The 19,210-nt window shown below is 42.6% G+C and overlaps 1 pseudogene; it reads left to right on the forward strand.

The window, feature by feature from the left end:
* The first annotated feature begins 1,824 nt into the window (after positions 1–1,824).
* On the forward strand, positions 1,825–13,346 carry LOC135707956 (caspase-1-like; annotated as a pseudogene).
* The last annotated feature ends 5,864 nt before the right edge of the window (positions 13,347–19,210 follow it).

Genomic DNA, 19,210 nt, shown 5'->3' on the forward strand with positions numbered 1-19,210 from the left:
AATTTAGACCTATGACGGGTAAGTTTCTGGAGGTCACCCTTGAGAAAATTCTTTTGCTGGCCTACGCATTGGAATGACAGATAGGCAGCTATAAACGTAAGTTGTCCAAATTTTGTTTCAACTTTGGTATCAAATGAAGAAAGAATTTTATGTTTGATTCGTCTATGAACAATGATGGCAACGCCACCACAGGGTCCATCAAGACGATCATTTCTATAAATCAAATAATTTGAGTCCTTCTTAACCTTATGGTCAGGTTTAAGAAACGTTTCAGTTATAACGGCAATATGCACGTTATGAACTCTCAAAAAGTTAAATAGCTCGTCTTCATTATCTTTAAGAGATCGAGCATTCCAATTTAAAATATTTAATGCTTTAAAATCCATTACTGAATTTCAAATTTATGACAATATTGTTTGCAAATTTTACTCCAGTTTGGAGTAAAGATGGAGTTAAATCTAAGCATATCAGAAATCATGTCAATTAATGATTTATGTAAAAATTCTATTCTAGGAGCAGTAATGCTTGCTAAGTCAAAAATTTCAAAATTTCCGTTAGAATATCGTTGTTTAGTATTTTGATTACCCGCTGCACTCGCATTAACTCGCTGAACATTGTTGGCAGCGAAGGGAGTAGGTATAGATGAAAAATTTGAAGCAGGGGTGATACTTGTACCTACGTTTCGTACCTACGTAGAATTTGTTTCTCGCTGACCGTTGTTAACAGCTGAGTAATTTGTACCTGGCCGGGAACGTGGAGCGGAGGTTTTGGAAATTGCCTCCAGTCTTCCTGAAGTGTTCCCACTTCACTCGGACATGGAGCATAAGGCTAGCTTTTTCTAAGGCCTTAAGGTTGTTTCGTTCACTAGACTTCTTCTTTCCTTTATTTAACGTCGGTCTCTGTTCCGCAATCTAGTGCCAATCACCGACGGACATCGATTGCCATCCACACCTGCGTAGGATATCGCACCCATTCAACATACATGGGCCGGGACCAACGGCTTTACTTCCCTTCCGAAGGAAGACGTGACCAGAGATTTTTATGCCTCAGATCCTACCGACCTCGGCTGGGATTGAACCCAGACCCATTGGGGTGAAAAAGCAGTCACGCTTACCACTACACCACCGGCGCCGGCTTTTTTGCGTTTTGTGGGCAATATTTATGTGCACCCTGCTGAACACGATTTGAAACTACAACGTCAAATAGTGTCAAAATATGACCAAAATATGTGCGTTTCCCCTTGTGATTTCATTCAATTTCAAATGAGCCGGCGCCGGTGGTGTAGTGGTAAGCGTGACTGCTTTCTAACACCTAGCCAGGGTCGATGGGATTTTTCTGAGGCATAAAAATCTCTGGTCACGTCTTCCTTCGGAAGGGAAGTAAAGCCGTTGGTCCCGGCCCATGTGTGTTGTGAATGGGTGCGATATCCTACGCAGGTGTGGAAGCTGCCTTCCTGCACATTCGATTGCCGTCAATGGATGGCAATCGATGTCCGTCGGTGATTGGCACTAGATTGCGGAACAGAGACCGACGTTAAATAAAGGAATGAAGAAGAAGAAGAAGAAGAAGAAGAAGATTTCAAATGAAACTTTCGACGCTTGCTTCGAGCCTCACTTTGGATTTGCTCCAATTTATAAATCACAGTCGTATTCGCATAATCAGGCTTATCGAATTTTTAGGAACTGAAAGATTAAATTGTAATTCACCGCCTCAGGAATCACATCACATTGTTTTCGCTTTTTATCGAATATCGATAACACGAGTCCAGTGACGTCGAGTTTTGAAGTCGTAGATTGATAACAAATCCACGGGTCCATTCACCACACCAGTACCATTACCACCACCACCGTCCACGGCAAATTCAAGATTATGCGCAGATATCAGCCGTTCACTGTTCACATAACCATTTCGTTTCTCACTTGTCAGTCAGATTCTGCTGAAAGGAAAAAAAAACATGGATACCTCCGTAAACCTCCGGCAAGAGCAACTGGTGGACTGGTGGACGCAAAACCAACCCTTAGTGGGTCCGGTAGTGATGAAGCAGATGCAGTTGGATTTAACGAATCGAAACCGGTCGAGACCCTGGCTGTTGGGCCGATTCCGAAACGGAAGGGATCCGTATTTCTAAACACACCTACTCCTTCGAACGCTAAGCTGTACTCTATGAACGGAGCGAAACGTGGCAAGGTGTTAATATTCAATCACTAAACTTTCGATGATAAGAGTTATCTGTTCCGACGCGGTACGGACAACGACGTAGAAAGATTATACCATGTTTAGCCTCGACTCGGATTCCAAAAGGAAGATTTTGAAGTGTACGAAGACATGAAGTCGAACGAAATCTACCGGACTGCGGTAAAACGTGAGTAGTGAATCGGTTATATGATGATCGGATTACTGTGATCGGTTTAATTTGCAGTGGAAAACGACGTTGATCTGGAAGAATCCGATTGCTTAGTGGTGGTGATACTGACATACGGTGCAGAGAATGACATGTTGATGGCCAGAGATGACCAGTATAGTTTGTACAAGTTTATTGAAAATTTCGCTCCCACTACCTTGAACTCGATGGCTGGAAAACCGAAGCTGTTCATAATCCAAGCAGGTTGGGGCAGAAAGGCGGAGATTATCACGTATCCGGGATTTCCCGATCTGGTTGTTGTGATGAGTTCCTCCTACGGTAAGCTTTGTTTGTAAGAGAGAGAAACGATTCGAATCGTGCACCTTAGTACTCTAATACCCCGGACAGACTATGGCTTATATCATGTAATATAGGCTTGCAATGAGCACTCATACATAGGATTTCAAGTGAAAACTAGATGTATGAGTGCTCATTGCAAGACAGTCTATATTACATGATATAAGCCATAGTCTGTACGGGGTATAAGGAAGCCTTATGCTTGTTCAGACTACAGAGTTATAAAACATGTTACAAGGATGTTATAATAATTATCAACAAGAAAACTGTCATCAAGATACGCTTGTAATATGTTATAACTCCATAGCGTAAAATTTCAAAAGCACAAATGTCAGCTTTCACAAAACATACAAAAAATATGAAATTGCTACTGTGCAGTTCCAGGCCAAAGAGCAAGCAAAAATGAATTTTTTACTCGACCTTCTCCGATTTGCATGACACTTTGTACAGTCAGTGGTTTGTTATGGGGAATCTTTCGATGTTTTGCCAAAACTCGGCCATTTTGAATAATGAAATAACGTCTTTGACCGTTTTCAATACATTGTAGCACGAAAACATCACTAAAATACCCCGCACAGACTATGCCTTGTCTCATGTAATATAGGCTGTCTTGCCTGTCTGTCTGTCTGCCTGTCTGTCTGTCTGTCTGTCTGTCTGTCTGTCTGTCTGTCTGTCTGTCTGTCTGTCTGTCTGTCTGTCTGTCTGTCTGTCTGTCTGTCTGTCTGTCTGTCTGTCTGTCTGTCTGTCTGTCTGTCTGTCTGTCTGTCTGTCTGTCTGTCTGTCTGTCTGTCTGTCTGTCTGTCTGTCTGTCTGTCTGTCTGTCTGTCTGTCTGTCTGTCTGTCTGTCTGTCTGTCTGTCTGTCTGTCTGTCTGTCTGTCTGTCTGTCTGTCTGTCTGTCTGTCTGTCTGTCTGTCTGTCTGTCTGTCTGTCTGTCTGTCTGTCTGTCTGTCTGTCTGTCTGTCTGTCTGTCTGTCTGTCTGTCTGTCTGTCTGTCTGTCTGTCTGTCTGTCTGTCTGTCTGTCTGTCTGTCTGTCTGTCTGTCTGTCTGTCTGTCTGTCTGTCTGTCTGTCTGTCTGTCTGTCTGTCTGTCTGTCTGTCTGTCTGTCTGTCTGTCTGTCTGTCTGTCTGTCTGTCTGTCTGTCTGTCTGTCTGTCTGTCTGTCTGTCTGTCTGTCTGTCTGTCTGTCTGTCTGTCTGTCTGTCTGTCTGTCTGTCTGTCTGTCTGTCTGTCTGTCTGTCTGTCTGTCTGTCTGTCTGTCTGTCTGTCTGTCTGTCTGTCTGTCTGTCTGTCTGTCTGTCTGTCTGTCTGTCTGTCTGTCTGTCTGTCTGTCTGTCTGTCTGTCTGTCTGTCTGTCTGTCTGTCTGTCTGTCTGTCTGTCTGTCTGTCTGTCTGTCTGTCTGTCTGTCTGTCTGTCTGTCTGTCTGTCTGTCTGTCTGTCTGTCTGTCTGTCTGTCTGTCTGTCTGTCTGTCTGTCTGTCTGTCTGTCTGTCTGTCTGTCTGTCTGTCTGTCTGTCTGTCTGTCTGTCTGTCTGTCTGTCTGTCTGTCTGTCTGTCTGTCTGTCTGTCTGTCTGTCTGTCTGTCTGTCTGTCTGTCTGTCTGTCTGTCTGTCTGTCTGTCTGTCTGTCTGTCTGTCTGTCTGTCTGTCTGTCTGTCTGTCTGTCTGTCTGTCTGTCTGTCTGTCTGTCTGTCTGTCTGTCTGTCTGTCTGTCTGTCTGTCTGTCTGTCTGTCTGTCTGTCTGTCTGTCTGTCTGTCTGTCTGTCTGTCTGTCTGTCTGTCTGTCTGTCTGTCTGTCTGTCTGTCTGTCTGTCTGTCTGTCTGTCTGTCTGTCTGTCTGTCTGTCTGTCTGTCTGTCTGTCTGTCTGTCTGTCTGTCTGTCTGTCTGTCTGTCTGTCTGTCTGTCTGTCTGTCTGTCTGTCTGTCTGTCTGTCTGTCTGTCTGTCTGTCTGTCTGTCTGTCTGTCTGTCTGTCTGTCTGTCTGTCTGTCTGTCTGTCTGTCTGTCTGTCTGTCTGTCTGTCTGTCTGTCTGTCTGTCTGTCTGTCTGTCTGTCTGTCTGTCTGTCTGTCTGTCTGTCTGTCTGTCTGTCTGTCTGTCTGTCTGTCTGTCTGTCTGTCTGTCTGTCTGTCTGTCTGTCTGTCTGTCTGTCTGTCTGTCTGTCTGTCTGTCTGTCTGTCTGTCTGTCTGTCTGTCTGTCTGTCTGTCTGTCTGTCTGTCTGTCTGTCTGTCTGTCTGTCTGTCTGTCTGTCTGTCTGTCTGTCTGTCTGTCTGTCTGTCTGTCTGTCTGTCTGTCTGTCTGTCTGTCTGTCTGTCTGTCTGTCTGTCTGTCTGTCTGTCTGTCTGTCTGTCTGTCTGTCTGTCTGTCTGTCTGTCTGTCTGTCTGTCTGTCTGTCTGTCTGTCTGTCTGTCTGTCTGTCTGTCTGTCTGTCTGTCTGTCTGTCTGTCTGTCTGTCTGTCTGTCTGTCTGTCTGTCTGTCTGTCTGTCTGTCTGTCTGTCTGTCTGTCTGTCTGTCTGTCTGTCTGTCGGTCTGTTTTTTTTTTTTTTTTTTTTTTTGGCAAGGAGGAAACCTTCAAAAAGGCCATCGTGCCACCGCTTGACGACTGGGCGCACAGTCACGGTGACACGGTGTGTGGGATTCTTACCGCACTAAAACCTCCTTAGACGCCTTGCCCTTTTTCCTCCGGAACCACTTGTCGTATTACTTCGGAGGGGGCCGTGCATTACGCACCTCACTTTACCTCAGCTAATTGGCGCTTCCAGTTCGCTGATCGTCTCTCCAATTTGTGAGCCATTTAGCTCCCAGCGTCACGTTCTACTCGGTTATCCCTGGTGGTGGATACAGCCAACTCTGACGGAGAGTTCTCCCGGCTTCGGCTTTCAGTTCGCACTTGTGTGAGCACATTACTACTTTCTAGTTGGTCTTCCCGCCATTTTCGCTGCAGCGCTGACATGATCTGCGTTACTGCTCTGCTGACGGCGTTAAAGGTGCCCTCCTCTCGACACATTTCTTCGACGACATTCTCCGTGCTAAGGGCGAGCATATCCTCTCGCACATCATCAAATCTAGGACATTCGAAGACCACGTGCTCTGGTGATTCTTCCACATTCCCACACTCCGGACAGAAGGGTGACGTTGTGTGTCCGAACCGATGCAGGTACTTCCTGAAGCAGCCATGACCAGACAGGAACTGCGTCAAGTGGAAGTTGACTTCTCCATGCTTCCTGTTCACCCAGGTCGAAAGAGTCGGTATTAGCCTGTGTGTCCATCTACCGTTCTCTGCTGCATCCCACTCCTGCTGCCACTTAGCCATCGACTCCGTTCTCACCATTTTTCGTACTCCTCTGGTTTCTCTCGTCATATAGCACTCGTAGTCCTCCGCCAAGGTGATGCCGATTGGGATCATACCGGCGATAACGCATACTGCCTCCATCGAAATGGTTCTGTACGCACTCACGACTCGCATGGCCATGAGCCGGAACGTACTGCTCAATTTCCTTTGGTTCTGCTTCGTTTTCAGCGCTTCAATCCAGGCTGGACCTCCGTACCTTAGTATTGATGAGGAAACACTAGCCAGAAGACGTCTCTTGCTGCTGCTTGGACCAGAATTGTTCGGCATGATTCTGGCTATTGCGTTGATGACCTTCGTCGCCTTCTCGCAAGCATATTCGATGTGGCTATTAAAGTTTAGCCGGTCGTCGATCATCACTCCCAGATACTTAAGCATGCGCTTCGAAGCAATGGTGTGCTCTCCAACGGTAATTTCTGCCCGCTGCACTGCTTTGCAGTTACTGACCAACATCACTTCTGTTTTGTGGTGGGCTATCTGCAGCTTCGCTCCTTGCATCCAGTTACCAATCGTATCTATCGCCTCGGCCGCCAACATTTCCACTTCTTCCAGCGTCTCACCGGTTACCGTCAAGACGACATCGTCCGCAAAGCCAACGATCTCAACTCCTTTGGGCAGCTTGAGCGTTAGCACGCCATTGTACATTCCGTTCCACAGCGTGGGACCTAGAATGGAGCCTTGGGGAACCCCCGCCGTGATTCTAAGAGATTTCTGCCCCGTGTCTGTCACGTAGACAAGGACCCGGTTCTGGAAATAACTACTTAGAATCCTGCAGAGGTAGCCTGGAACCCTCATTCTATGGAGCGCCTTGGCGATGGCCTCCCAGCTGGCGCTATTGAATGCATTCTTCACATCAATCGTAGTCACGGCGCAGTATCGATTTCCTCTCCGCTTCTGTTTGGAAGCTTTCTCGGCTCTGTCAATCACTGTCCGAATTGCATCCACCGTCGATCTCCCTTTCCGGAATCCAAACTGTCTCTCCGACAATCCGTGTTCACTCTCCGTGCATTTCGTCAGCCTGTTGAGGATGATCCTCTCTAAGAGCTTTCCTACAGTATCCAGCAAGCATATTGGCCTATACGATGCAGGATCCCCCGGCGGTTTTCCGGGCTTCGGCAACAGCACAAGCTTTTGTACCTTCCACCTATCAGGGAACTGACCATCGTCCAGACATTTCTGCAGCACCATCCTGAACATGTCCGGGAACGTCTGGATCGCCGCCTTCAACGCCACGTTGGGAATTCCATCCGGGCCGGGAGCTTTATTCGCTTTCAACCCTTTCGCTGCTGCTATGAGTTCCTCGTTGGAGACTTGTTCAACGTTGTCTTCATCTACCTCGCCATATGGTGTAGGTGGCCAGTTCGTTGGGTCATGCTGTGGGAAAAGTCCCTCCACGATGACTTTCAGCTTGTTGTGACACATTTCAACCGGCATCGTTGGGCCTCTGATCTTCGCCATCGCAACTCGGTATGCGTTGCCCCAGGGGTTGCCATCGGCATCGCGGCACAACTCCTTGAAACTATTTGACTTGCTCAGCTTTATCTTTCGTTTCAGTGCAGCCCTGGCCTCTCGGAACACCACCCTGCGCTCCTCTCTGTCTGCTTCTGTTCTTGCTCTCTGAGCACGCCTTCTGGCTAGAAGATAAGTAGCACGGAGGGTGCTAATTTCCTCGTTCCACCAGTAGGCTGGACGCCGCCTGTTCGTTGGCTCCAGTTTTCTCGGCATAGTTGTGTCACATGCCCTTGCTAATAATTCGGTCAACTCGTTCGCGCTTAGGCCCGGGACGCTGTTGTCTACCCTTAGAGCTTCGATGAAGAGATCCTTATTGAATGCCTTCGTCTTCCACTTCCGCTCGCTTACTTTCGTCCTCCGCATTTCCACCGGTGTTCGTTCGCCGATACTGTACCGGATCGCCTGATGGTCACTATGGGTGTACTCCTCGCACACTGTCCAGTTCATATTTGCCATTAGCGACGTACTGCAGAAAGTGACGTCGATAATGGATTCCCTACCATCTTTGCGGAAGGTGCAAATGGTTCCTTCGTTGGCCAGACTGACGTTCAACTTTGCCAGAGCTTCCAGCAGGCTATACCCTCTTGCGTTGGTACATCTGCTCCCCCAATCCACTGCCCAAGCATTGAAGTCTCCTGCGATGACGACTGGTCTCCGTCCAATGAGCTCTTCGGTGAGCCCATCTAGCATCTGGTGGAACTGCTCAATTGTCCATCTCGGGGGTGCGTAGCAACTACATACATAGATTCCATTGATTTTGGCGATCACGAAACCTTCGTATGGGATTGCCACCACTTGTTGAATGGGATACCTGCCCATGACTTGTATGGCCGCCATTCCTGCTCTATCCGCCACCCAGTTACCATTATCGAGAGGAACTCGATATGGCTCTGAAATGATTGCAACGTCGCACTTTGTTTCCGTTGTTGACTGCCACAACAGTTGCTGTGCTGTGTTACAATGATTGAGATTTATTTGGGTTACCTTCATTCTTGCTGGCCCACCATCGTCTTCTTGAACTCAGGGCACCTGAAACTTCCCGTCACATGGAAGTTTCCGTCCTCCTTTTTGCAGAGCATGCACCTCGGTTGCTTTGTACAGTCTTTTGCAACGTGCCCCTTCTCTCCGCATTTCCTGCACAGATCAGATCTGTCAGGGCCTTTGCAGTGTCTCGCCTGGTGACCGAAGCCCATGCATTTGAAGCATCTCTCCATTTTCTTAGATACCCGAGGAATAGCTTTCAACGGGCACACTGACCACCCAACCTTGATTCGGCCAGTCTTCAGCAGCTCGTTAGCTGCGTCCGAAGAAAGTCGTATCGACGCCGTCTGCGTGCCACCATACGCCTTTCTCAACCGAATTGCCATCGGTACGTCTCCCAGGTTGCATTGCACCTTCAGCGCACTTTTCAACTCGTCTTCTGTTGTGATCTCGTCCAGATCCCTGCACTCGACCACTGACTCCTGGGATAAGGCTCTTACGTTCGCCGTCTCGCCAAGAGATTTTTCGACGAGCTCCTTAAAAGCTGAGCTCTTAACCGTAGGGTCCCTTTTCAGCTCGAATAGCATCTCGCCTTTCTGGGTTCGCCTGGTTTTCACCACATTCTCGCCTAGTTGTTTCAACTCCGGATCGTCTCTCACTTTCCGGAGGAGTGCTGCGTAGGACGTTTTGTCCTTCGCCTCAACAACCAGAGCGTCACCCTTGCTTCTCTCCCTACGAGGCCTAGGCTTCTCCTTATTCTTCCTGTCTTCCTTCTTCTTCTCTTCCTTCTTCCTCGCTTCTTCTTCCTTTCTCCTCGCTTCCTCTTCCTTCTTCCTCACTTCATCTTCCTTCTGTTTTTTCTTCCTCTCCTGTCTGTCTGTCTGTCTGTCTGTCTGTCTGTCTGTCTGTCTGTCTGTCTGTCTGTCTGTCTGTCTGTCTGTCTGTCTGTCTGTCTGTCTGTCTGTCTGTCTGTCTGTCTGTCTGTCTGTCTGTCTGTCTGTCTGTCTGTCTGTCTGTCTGTCTGTCTGTCTGTCTGTCTGTCTGTCTGTCTGTCTGTCTGTCTGTCTGTCTGTCTGTCTGTCTGTCTGTCTGTCTGTCTGTCTGTCTGTCTGTCTGTCTGTCTGTCTGTCTGTCTGTCTGTCTGTCTGTCTGTCTGTCTGTCTGTCTGTCTGTCTGTCTGTCTGTCTGTCTGTCTGTCTGTCTGTCTGTCTGTCTGTCTGTCTGTCTGTCTGTCTGTCTGTCTGTCTGTCTGTCTGTCTGTCTGTCTGTCTGTCTGTCTGTCTGTCTGTCTGTCTGTCTGTCTGTCTGTCTGTCTGTCTGTCTGTCTGTCTGTCTGTCTGTCTGTCTGTCTGTCTGTCTGTCTGTCTGTCTGTCTGTCTGTCTGTCTGTCTGTCTGTCTGTCTGTCTGTCTGTCTGTCTGTCTGTCTGTCTGTCTGTCTGTCTGTCTGTCTGTCTGTCTGTCTGTCTGTCTGTCTGTCTGTCTGTCTGTCTGTCTGTCTGTCTGTCTGTCTGTCTGTCTGTCTGTCTGTCTGTCTGTCTGTCTGTCTGTCTGTCTGTCTGTCTGTCTGTCTGTCTGTCTGTCTGTCTGTCTGTCTGTCTGTCTGTCTGTCTGTCTGTCTGTCTGTCTGTCTGTCTGTCTGTCTGTCTGTCTGTCTGTCTGTCTGTCTGTCTGTCTGTCTGTCTGTCTGTCTGTCTGTCTGTCTGTCTGTCTGTCTGTCTGTCTGTCTGTCTGTCTGTCTGTCTGTCTGTCTGTCTGTCTGTCTGTCTGTCTGTCTGTCTGTCTGTCTGTCTGTCTGTCTGTCTGTCTGTCTGTCTGTCTGTCTGTCTGTCTGTCTGTCTGTCTGTCTGTCTGTCTGTCTGTCTGTCTGTCTGTCTGTCTGTCTGTCTGTCTGTCTGTCTGTCTGTCTGTCTGTCTGTCTGTCTGTCTGTCTGTCTGTCTGTCTGTCTGTCTGTCTGTCTGTCTGTCTGTCTGTCTGTCTGTCTGTCTGTCTGTCTGTCTGTCTGTCTGTCTGTCTGTCTGTCTGTCTGTCTGTCTGTCTGTCTGTCTGTCTGTCTGTCTGTCTGTCTGTCTGTCTGTCTGTCTGTCTGTCTGTCTGTCTGTCTGTCTGTCTGTCTGTCTGTCTGTCTGTCTGTCTGTCTGTCTGTCTGTCTGTCTGTCTGTCTGTCTGTCTGTCTGTCTGTCTGTCTGTCTGTCTGTCTGTCTGTCTGTCTGTCTGTCTGTCTGTCTGTCTGTCTGTCTGTCTGTCTGTCTGTCTGTCTGTCTGTCTGTCTGTCTGTCTGTCTGTCTGTCTGTCTGTCTGTCTGTCTGTCTGTCTGTCTGTCTGTCTGTCTGTCTGTCTGTCTGTCTGTCTGTCTGTCTGTCTGTCTGTCTGTCTGTCTGTCTGTCTGTCTGTCTGTCTGTCTGTCTGTCTGTCTGTCTGTCTGTCTGTCTGTCTGTCTGTCTGTCTGTCTGTCTGTCTGTCTGTCTGTCTGTCTGTCTGTCTGTCTGTCTGTCTGTCTGTCTGTCTGTCTGTCTGTCTGTCTGTCTGTCTGTCTGTCTGTCTGTCTGTCTGTCTGTCTGTCTGTCTGTCTGTCTGTCTGTCTGTCTGTCTGTCTGTCTGTCTGTCTGTCTGTCTGTCTGTCTGTCTGTCTGTCTGTCTGTCTGTCTGTCTGTCTGTCTGTCTGTCTGTCTGTCTGTCTGTCTGTCTGTCTGTCTGTCTGTCTGTCAGTCAGTCAGTCAGTCAGTCAGTCAGTCAGTCAGTCAGTCAGTCAGTCAGTCAGTCAGTCAGTCAGTCAGTCAGTCAGTCAGTCAGTCAGTCAGTCAGTCAGTCAGTCAGTCAGTCAGTCAGTCAGTCAGTCAGTCAGTCAGTCAGTCAGTCAGTCAGTCAGTCAGTCAGTCAGTCAGTCAGTCAGTCAGTCAGTCAGTCAGTCAGTCAGTCAGTCAGTCAGTCAGTCAGTCAGTCAGTCAGTCAGTCAGTCAGTCAGTCAGTCAGTCAGTCAGTCAGTCAGTCAGTCAGTCAGTCAGTCAGTCAGTCAGTCAGTCAGTCAGTCAGTCAGTCAGTCAGTCAGTCAGTCAGTCAGTCAGTCAGTCAGTCAGTCAGTCAGTCAGTCAGTCAGTCAGTCAGTCAGTCAGTCAGTCAGTCAGTCAGTCAGTCAGTCAGTCAGTCAGTCAGTCAGTCAGTCAGTCAGTCAGTCAGTCAGTCAGTCAGTCAGTCAGTCAGTCAGTCAGTCAGTCAGTCAGTCAGTCAGTCAGTCAGTCAGTCAGTCAGTCAGTCAGTCAGTCAGTCAGTCAGTCAGTCAGTCAGTCAGTCAGTCAGTCAGTCAGTCAGTCAGTCAGTCAGTCAGTCAGTCAGTCAGTCAGTCAGTCAGTCAGTCAGTCAGTCAGTCAGTCAGTCAGTCAGTCAGTCAGTCAGTCAGTCAGTCAGTCAGTCAGTCAGTCAGTCAGTCAGTCAGTCAGTCAGTCAGTCAGTCAGTCAGTCAGTCAGTCAGTCAGTCAGTCAGTCAGTCAGTCAGTCAGTCAGTCAGTCAGTCAGTCAGTCAGTCAGTCAGTCAGTCAGTCAGTCAGTCAGTCAGTCAGTCAGTCAGTCAGTCAGTCAGTCAGTCAGTCAGTCAGTCAGTCAGTCAGTCAGTCAGTCAGTCAGTCAGTCAGTCAGTCAGTCAGTCAGTCAGTCAGTCAGTCAGTCAGTCAGTCAGTCAGTCAGTCAGTCAGTCAGTCAGTCAGTCATACAAATGAAACAAAAATTTCTGCATAACTCGAGAACTAATCAAGCAAATGGAACCAAATTTGGCATGTGGAGGTCATAGATAACAGGGAGCGTACAATATAGCATGCTTTTTTAATCGGCGCATATGCTCAAGCTAACATTGAATCCCGAGCAAGGCCGGGCACTCTCAGCTAGTACCATATAAAATTGAACCAGCACATTTTGAGATATTTAAGTATTTAACACTTTTTTAACTTTTATATCAAAATCATTTTAAAAAAAATAACCGTGTATATTTTCCCCAAAAGCACTTCATTTGTTTCTACAACTTTGTCTTTGGCGTCATTTCGATAAGAATACCTCATGTTTTATATTGAAATTTATACTTGCCCATAACTCACTCAGGGAGCCAGTATAAACTGTCAAATGGGAGCCATCCATTCAGAAGCAAAAACTGCAGCTACTGTTCTTATCTATCGTCAAGCATTGTACTCTCATAAAACTGATTCATACTTTTTCATAACAAATTCTAAATTTTAAGCTCAAAGGCAAAAACCAACAACCTCAGTGATGAAAGTATAAAAACCAGCATAGTTTGTATGACTCTGCTGGGTTTTCATTCGCGCTAAAACATGCTTTGGCGAAACATGTATGTAGACAAACAAACAAACTGCAAAATTTCATGCAAATCGAAGAAGGTTGAGTTTAATCGTTTCGTCATTTGGCGTGGAGTGACTCTACTCCGTGTAGCAATTTTCTTATACACGGCAAACCAGAGCAACTCAGCGACTGAATTCAATTGACTCAGAGCGTGCTCTGAATCAATTGAATTCAGTCGCTGATTTGTTCTGGTTGGCCGTGTAGCAAAAATCAAGCTTAACTTTTCAGGTCACTACTCATTCCGGAACGAACTTCTAGGAAGCTGGTTTATTCAGGACCTGTGCACTGTAATCGAAAGCTGTGATCTGGAAACGGATTCTATGTATGACATTCTGACGGAAACGAATAATGCCGTATCCAAGCGGATCAGCAGTGCCGACGGAGAGTATGATATGAAGAAACAGATTCCTAGCTTCTACTCCACCCTGACTAAGAAGCTGTACTTCAGACCATCAAAATAAATGCAGCGACGTTTGATAAGATGCTTGATTCTTCTGTGGATAGCAAAGGCGAAATCAAGTTTGACACCTCGCGTTCGATCAAACAGTGGAAATGGATTATATCATTCACCCGAAAAAATAATTAATAAAACAACGAAATTACAATGATTTTAACTGTTGAATTTCGAGTGCATTAAAATTTATTGCTAATTTATTGTACGGGAGAAAAAATAGATTTGTTCGAGAAAAGTCACTTTTTTTTATTGTTAATATGCATAAGATAACAACCCCCCTTTTTACTGTAAATTTCTCAAATACCATGAATTTCATTGTGATTTTATGGTAATGGACAAAAATGACATGGTTACAATGACAATGAAAGTCATTGTACACTGGAGTCGCTTTTTACGCGGGTGATACGTCCCGCGTTACAAAACCACGTAAGTTCCGGAATCCGCGTAAAAAAAACCGCGTAGAGAGCGACTCCAGTGTATAACGATAAACCACGTAAATTCGGAAATCCGCGTAAAAAAAAATCCGAAATCCACGTAAAAAAAAACTAGGGTTAACAAACTGACTGTCTACAATCAAATCATAGCACCTGCTATTTTCTACGCTGCACCGGTGTGGGAATCAAGTGCTCAAACTCACAGGAACAAAGTCCAGGTGGCACAAAACAGAGTGCTTAGGATGATCCTTGATCGTTCTTTCGACACTAGAATAACAAATTTACACGGAGAGGCAGACATTCCAAAAATAGATTCCAAAATCAACGAAATTAAGACTAAATTTGCACAAAAATGCAATGTATCAGAACATGCTTTGATAAGCAATTTGTATATAGTAGGTTAGGTGTATATAGTAGTTGTAGTTGTAAATAGTTGTTATAAGTAGTTTCCCTTTTCCAATTTAATACAAACCAATCCCACCAAGGTGGTCATTCTTAAAAACAGGTCTGATAGGACTAGGAACTTTAAATAATAATTAAAAATTTCAAGATGAACTAAACTTGAGAAGACGCATCTGTGTCACTTGTTAATTCAAACATGTAGAACCACACAAATACCAGAAATAAAGATCATTTAAAGTAAAAAAAAAGACGTTTAACTTTTTGCTGAACGAGTTAGGATCAAGTAAAATGGCTTTAGATAAATACAATTCAGCCTGCAAGTTTTCTTTATAAAAGCCATTTTAAAACCTTATGAATTTGTTAAGGATTTCTTGAAAGCAAAACAACTTTTTCACAAATGAGCCATGAAAATCAATTTTTATGCCACCGCCATGTTATAATTAGTTTGCTTGTTTTTTACAATCTTCGATTTCCAATCTATATTTCCTTGGATATAGCTATATTTTGGTAAATTTAGCAATAAGCAAACATTTAAATGAGAAAATCATAAAAAAAAATCTCGGCCAAGCTCGACCTGAAGAATATTTTTTTTTTTTTCAATTTAAAATAATTAGTCAAATCGAAGTTTTACGAGGGCGTACTTATTTTTTTCGATGTTTTCAAGTACGCTTAACATAAAATTTAATAAAGCACATAAAACTAGGCCACTGAAAGCGAACGATTGTAATAAATTTCGATATTCAACAAGATTTTTATTCCATCAGTTTCTATTTTAATTATTTGGATAAGATCGGATTCATAAATCCTTTTCTATCTTGATTGATGCTTTCTTAGTGGATTTAGCCAGCGGCTAGGGGAAATGGCTCGGAAAGGGTTTTTATTGTTGCTAAATAGCTTTTGTTAAAAGCGGTCAGACGGACCACTTCGCTAGGCCCTCGATCCCTGGTCTAGCCAACGGGGCCCGAATAGAAATTTACATTAGCCCAACGTTTGATTTTGATGTCTACATCAGCATCGAAATCAAATGTATGCCTGATGTCAAACATTAGAAAACATTATGATTTAGTTGTATTTAAGCAACGTAACAGGGTGTATACATCAGAAATTTTGGAACAAAATTTTGCCATTCTAATGTCGGTCTGACGTCAAAAATTTCAATCTCTTGACATTAGAACCAAACGTTTTTTGGATGTTTTCGGATGTACACAACGTTAGAACTAAACGTTGTTCGGATGTTTTCAATTGTACTTCCTGTTTGTTGTTCTCTGATGTTTTCAGATGTACAAAACGTTTAAAGTAAACGTTGTTTGAATGTTTTAAAATGTAGATGTTTACTTATGTTTTAAGAAGTACAAACACTAGAATCTTACTTTTCAAATGCTTTCAATTATATTTACAACACATTAGAATTAGTAACATAATCGTGTAAACACTACACACCATTGTTGTTAGATAACATCATAAAAATGCGTACATAACTGTCAATGCTGAAGCTCCCGTTTTCCACCAGTCAGTTAACTGACCTTAGCTAACCTAATGTCATTGTGGCAACTCTCTATGCGGCAGGGGAACTATGCCATTAGCGCGCTAAGAGTTATTAGACCACTGACATAGGCGCCAATTTGTAGGTGACGAGGCACTAGGTGACGTTACAGCGAGCTTGACGATTGTTGTATCATTTTTGAACGAACTACCAGACAAAGATGCCTAGTGTTTACATAATCAAGTTTCCAAATCTACAGGGCCACCTACATTAGATCCGGATCTGGTGCGATGCAGCAAAGTGACAGCTAAATATATTGTCTAACTATAAAATTTACGACAACGCAACGCAAGCAGATCTAATGTGGGTTACCCTTAAGGCCTGTGGAAGAGTGAAAACTGGTGGCCGCGTGAAAGTTTAGGGAAATTCCCCAATAATTTGCAAAATTTAGCAAAACACAAATGCTCCGTCCATGTGTCGAACCACAAACGAAACTCGTCAGTTGGTGGTGATTGATGACTTCCTTGGTTGCTTTGGTGGTGTCATGCCTTCCTTCGAAAAGAAGCACAGCCGTGGATCCTGGCCCTTGAGTTGATGAGTCCAGGTCTAGGTGTTCAATTGCCTCCCTGGCGTAAGTGGTTGCCACTCGGTTGCAGAACATAGAACGATAGAAAATAAACAAGAAAACAAAGCCAAATTGAAGATTAATCCAGGGATTTTGCAGTAAATATTTAGATGAGCTAAGACTAGAGAATGCTAGAGAAACTGTGAAAGACTATCAAAGCAAACTATGCACCTAGCTCCAAATCTTTTCAGAAAACTTATCAATACGCATAGTTTGAACCGATGTATAAACATCATGCAGACATTGTTGTCTTTGAAATGTCTACGAGCCAGGTAAAGGGCCGAACCCAATGACACCAGGACAGCGGCATAGCGGTATAGCGGTAAATGTACATTTTAAGGTTAGTTAGAAGAACTACTAGAACTTCAGGGTAGTTCTATAAACATCAGAAAAATACCAGATTTAATTTAATTTAAGTTAATAATTATTCTGAAGACCTACAACTGAACAGAAATTCAAACGATGTCCTTTTGATATTCTTTGAATAGTTTAAATTGATCAGGTATTATTCTGAGAACCTACAACTGATCAATAAATCAATTGAAACTTTTCGGATATTACTACAAGAGATCAAAATAAGCAGGAATTGTTTTGAAGACCTACAACTGATCAGAAATTCAAATAAAGTAATTTAGAAAATATTCGAAGTGGTCAGGTTGATAAGGATTAGAAATTAAAATCTTGAGATATTTTTCGAAGAGGTCAAGTTGTTCAGGAATTATTCTGAGGACCAACATCTGATAAAAAATCGAATTGAAGTCGTTTGAAAATTTCTTCAGAACGTAGAATAATCGGAAATTGTTATGAAGATCTTACTACACCGAAGGTCGTAGATCTTCAGAGAAACTAGCAGAACTTTAGGGAAATTAAAAAAAAAACTTCAGAGAAGTTTTAAAAAACTGAAATCTGTAGAGAAATCAAAAGAATCAGGGAAGTTCGTAGATCTTCTGAGTAATTTACAGCACTACAGTAATGTTTGTCGTCGTTTCGATAAATAATCACTACTTTATGGATGTTCACAGATCTTCAGGGAAGTTTGAAGATCTTCAGATAAATTAAAGATAATTTTTTAGTTCCTAAGGGAAATTTATAGAACAGAATTTCAGAGAAGTTCGCAGAACTTTAGATAAACTCACAGAACTTCAGGGAAGATCACATAAATTTAAAGATCCTCGTACATCTAAGAGTTATTTTCAGTACTTCAGGGCAGTTCACAGAGCTTTAGGCAAATTGGCAGAACGTCAGGGAAAAATACTGAATTTCAGGGAAGTTTGTTGATCCTCAGAGAAATTTGCAGAACTTAAAGGAGGTCTTCAGATAAATTTTTATTGCTTCAGAAAAAAATGCAGAAATTCAGGAAAGTTTTGTAGACTTTTAGAGAAATTTTTAATGCTTCAGGGTAGTTCGAAGATCTTCAGAGAAATTCACAGACCTTCTGGGAGTACACAGAACTTCAGGGAAGTTCGAAGATCGTCTAAGTAATTTGCAGATTTTTAGGAAAATTTAACATAACTTTTACTTAACTTTAACTAAACTTTAACATAACCTTAACTTAATTTTAACTGAAATTTATTATAATTTAAATTTTAACATAACTTTAACCTAACATCAACTTACCATATCTTTAACTTCACTTTAGCTTTAACATAAATTTAACTAAACTTTAACATAACCTTAACGTAATTTTAACTTAAATTTAACATAACTTTAATCTAACATTAACTGAACTTTAACTTAACTTAAGCATTAACATAACTCTAAATTAATTTTAACATAACTTTAACTTAATTTTAACATAGCTTTCACATAACTTTACCTTGAACATTACTTCAACTTTAACTTAACTTGAGCATAACATAACATAACTTTAACTTATCTGTAACATAACTTTAAGATAACGTTAACGTTAACTTAACTTAACTTAGCATTAACTTTAACTTAACTTTAACTTAGCGTTAACTTAACTTTAACTTATCTTTAACTTAATCTTAACTTAACTTTAATTTAACTTTATCATAACTTAACCTTAACTTTAACTCATCTTTAACTTAACTTTAACTTCTCTTTAACTAAACTTAACCTTTTTTTACTTAACTTTAACACAACATTAATTTAATTTTAATTTAACTTTAACATAACTTTAACATAACTTTAACATAACTTTAACCTAACATTAACTTAATTTTAAATTAACTTTAGCATTAATAGAACTCTCACATAATTTTGACATAACTTTAACTTTATTTTAACTTAGCTTTCGCATAGCTTAACCTTGAACATTACTTTAATTTTAAAATCATTTTAATTTTAACTTCACTCCAACGTAATTTTAACTTTACTTTAACTTAACTTTAACAAACTTTAACTTATTTTTAACTTTAACATAACTTTAACCAAATTTTAACTTAACTTTAACACAACCTTAACTAAATTTTAACTTAAATTTAACATAACTTTAATTTAACTTTAATGTAATATTAACTTAACACATCTTTAACTTGACTTTAACTTTATAATAACTTTAACTTAACTTTAACATAACTTTAACTTAACTTTAACATAACTTTAACTTAACTTGAACTAAACTTTAACATAACCTTAAATTAATTTTAACTTAAATTTAACAGAACTTTAACCTAACATTAACTAAACTTTAATTAACTTTAAATTTTATCTTAAATTTAAAATAAGTTTACCATTAACATAACTTGAACTTAACTATAACCTAACATGAACTAAACAGATCTTTAACTTAACTTAAACTTTATAATAACTTTAACTTATCATTAACATAACTTTAACTTAACTTGAACTAAAGTTTAACAAAACCTTCAATTAATTTTGACTTAAATTTAACATAACTTTAACCTAACATTAACTGAACTTTAACTTAACTTAAGCATAAACATAACTCTAATTTAATTTTGACATA

This window comes from Ochlerotatus camptorhynchus, unplaced genomic scaffold (assembly GCF_037179485.1).
Source record: "Ochlerotatus camptorhynchus isolate MF236.1 unplaced genomic scaffold, CSIRO-AGI_Acam_v1.1 ptg000323l, whole genome shotgun sequence".
Classification (NCBI taxonomy): domain Eukaryota; kingdom Metazoa; phylum Arthropoda; class Insecta; order Diptera; family Culicidae; genus Ochlerotatus; species Ochlerotatus camptorhynchus.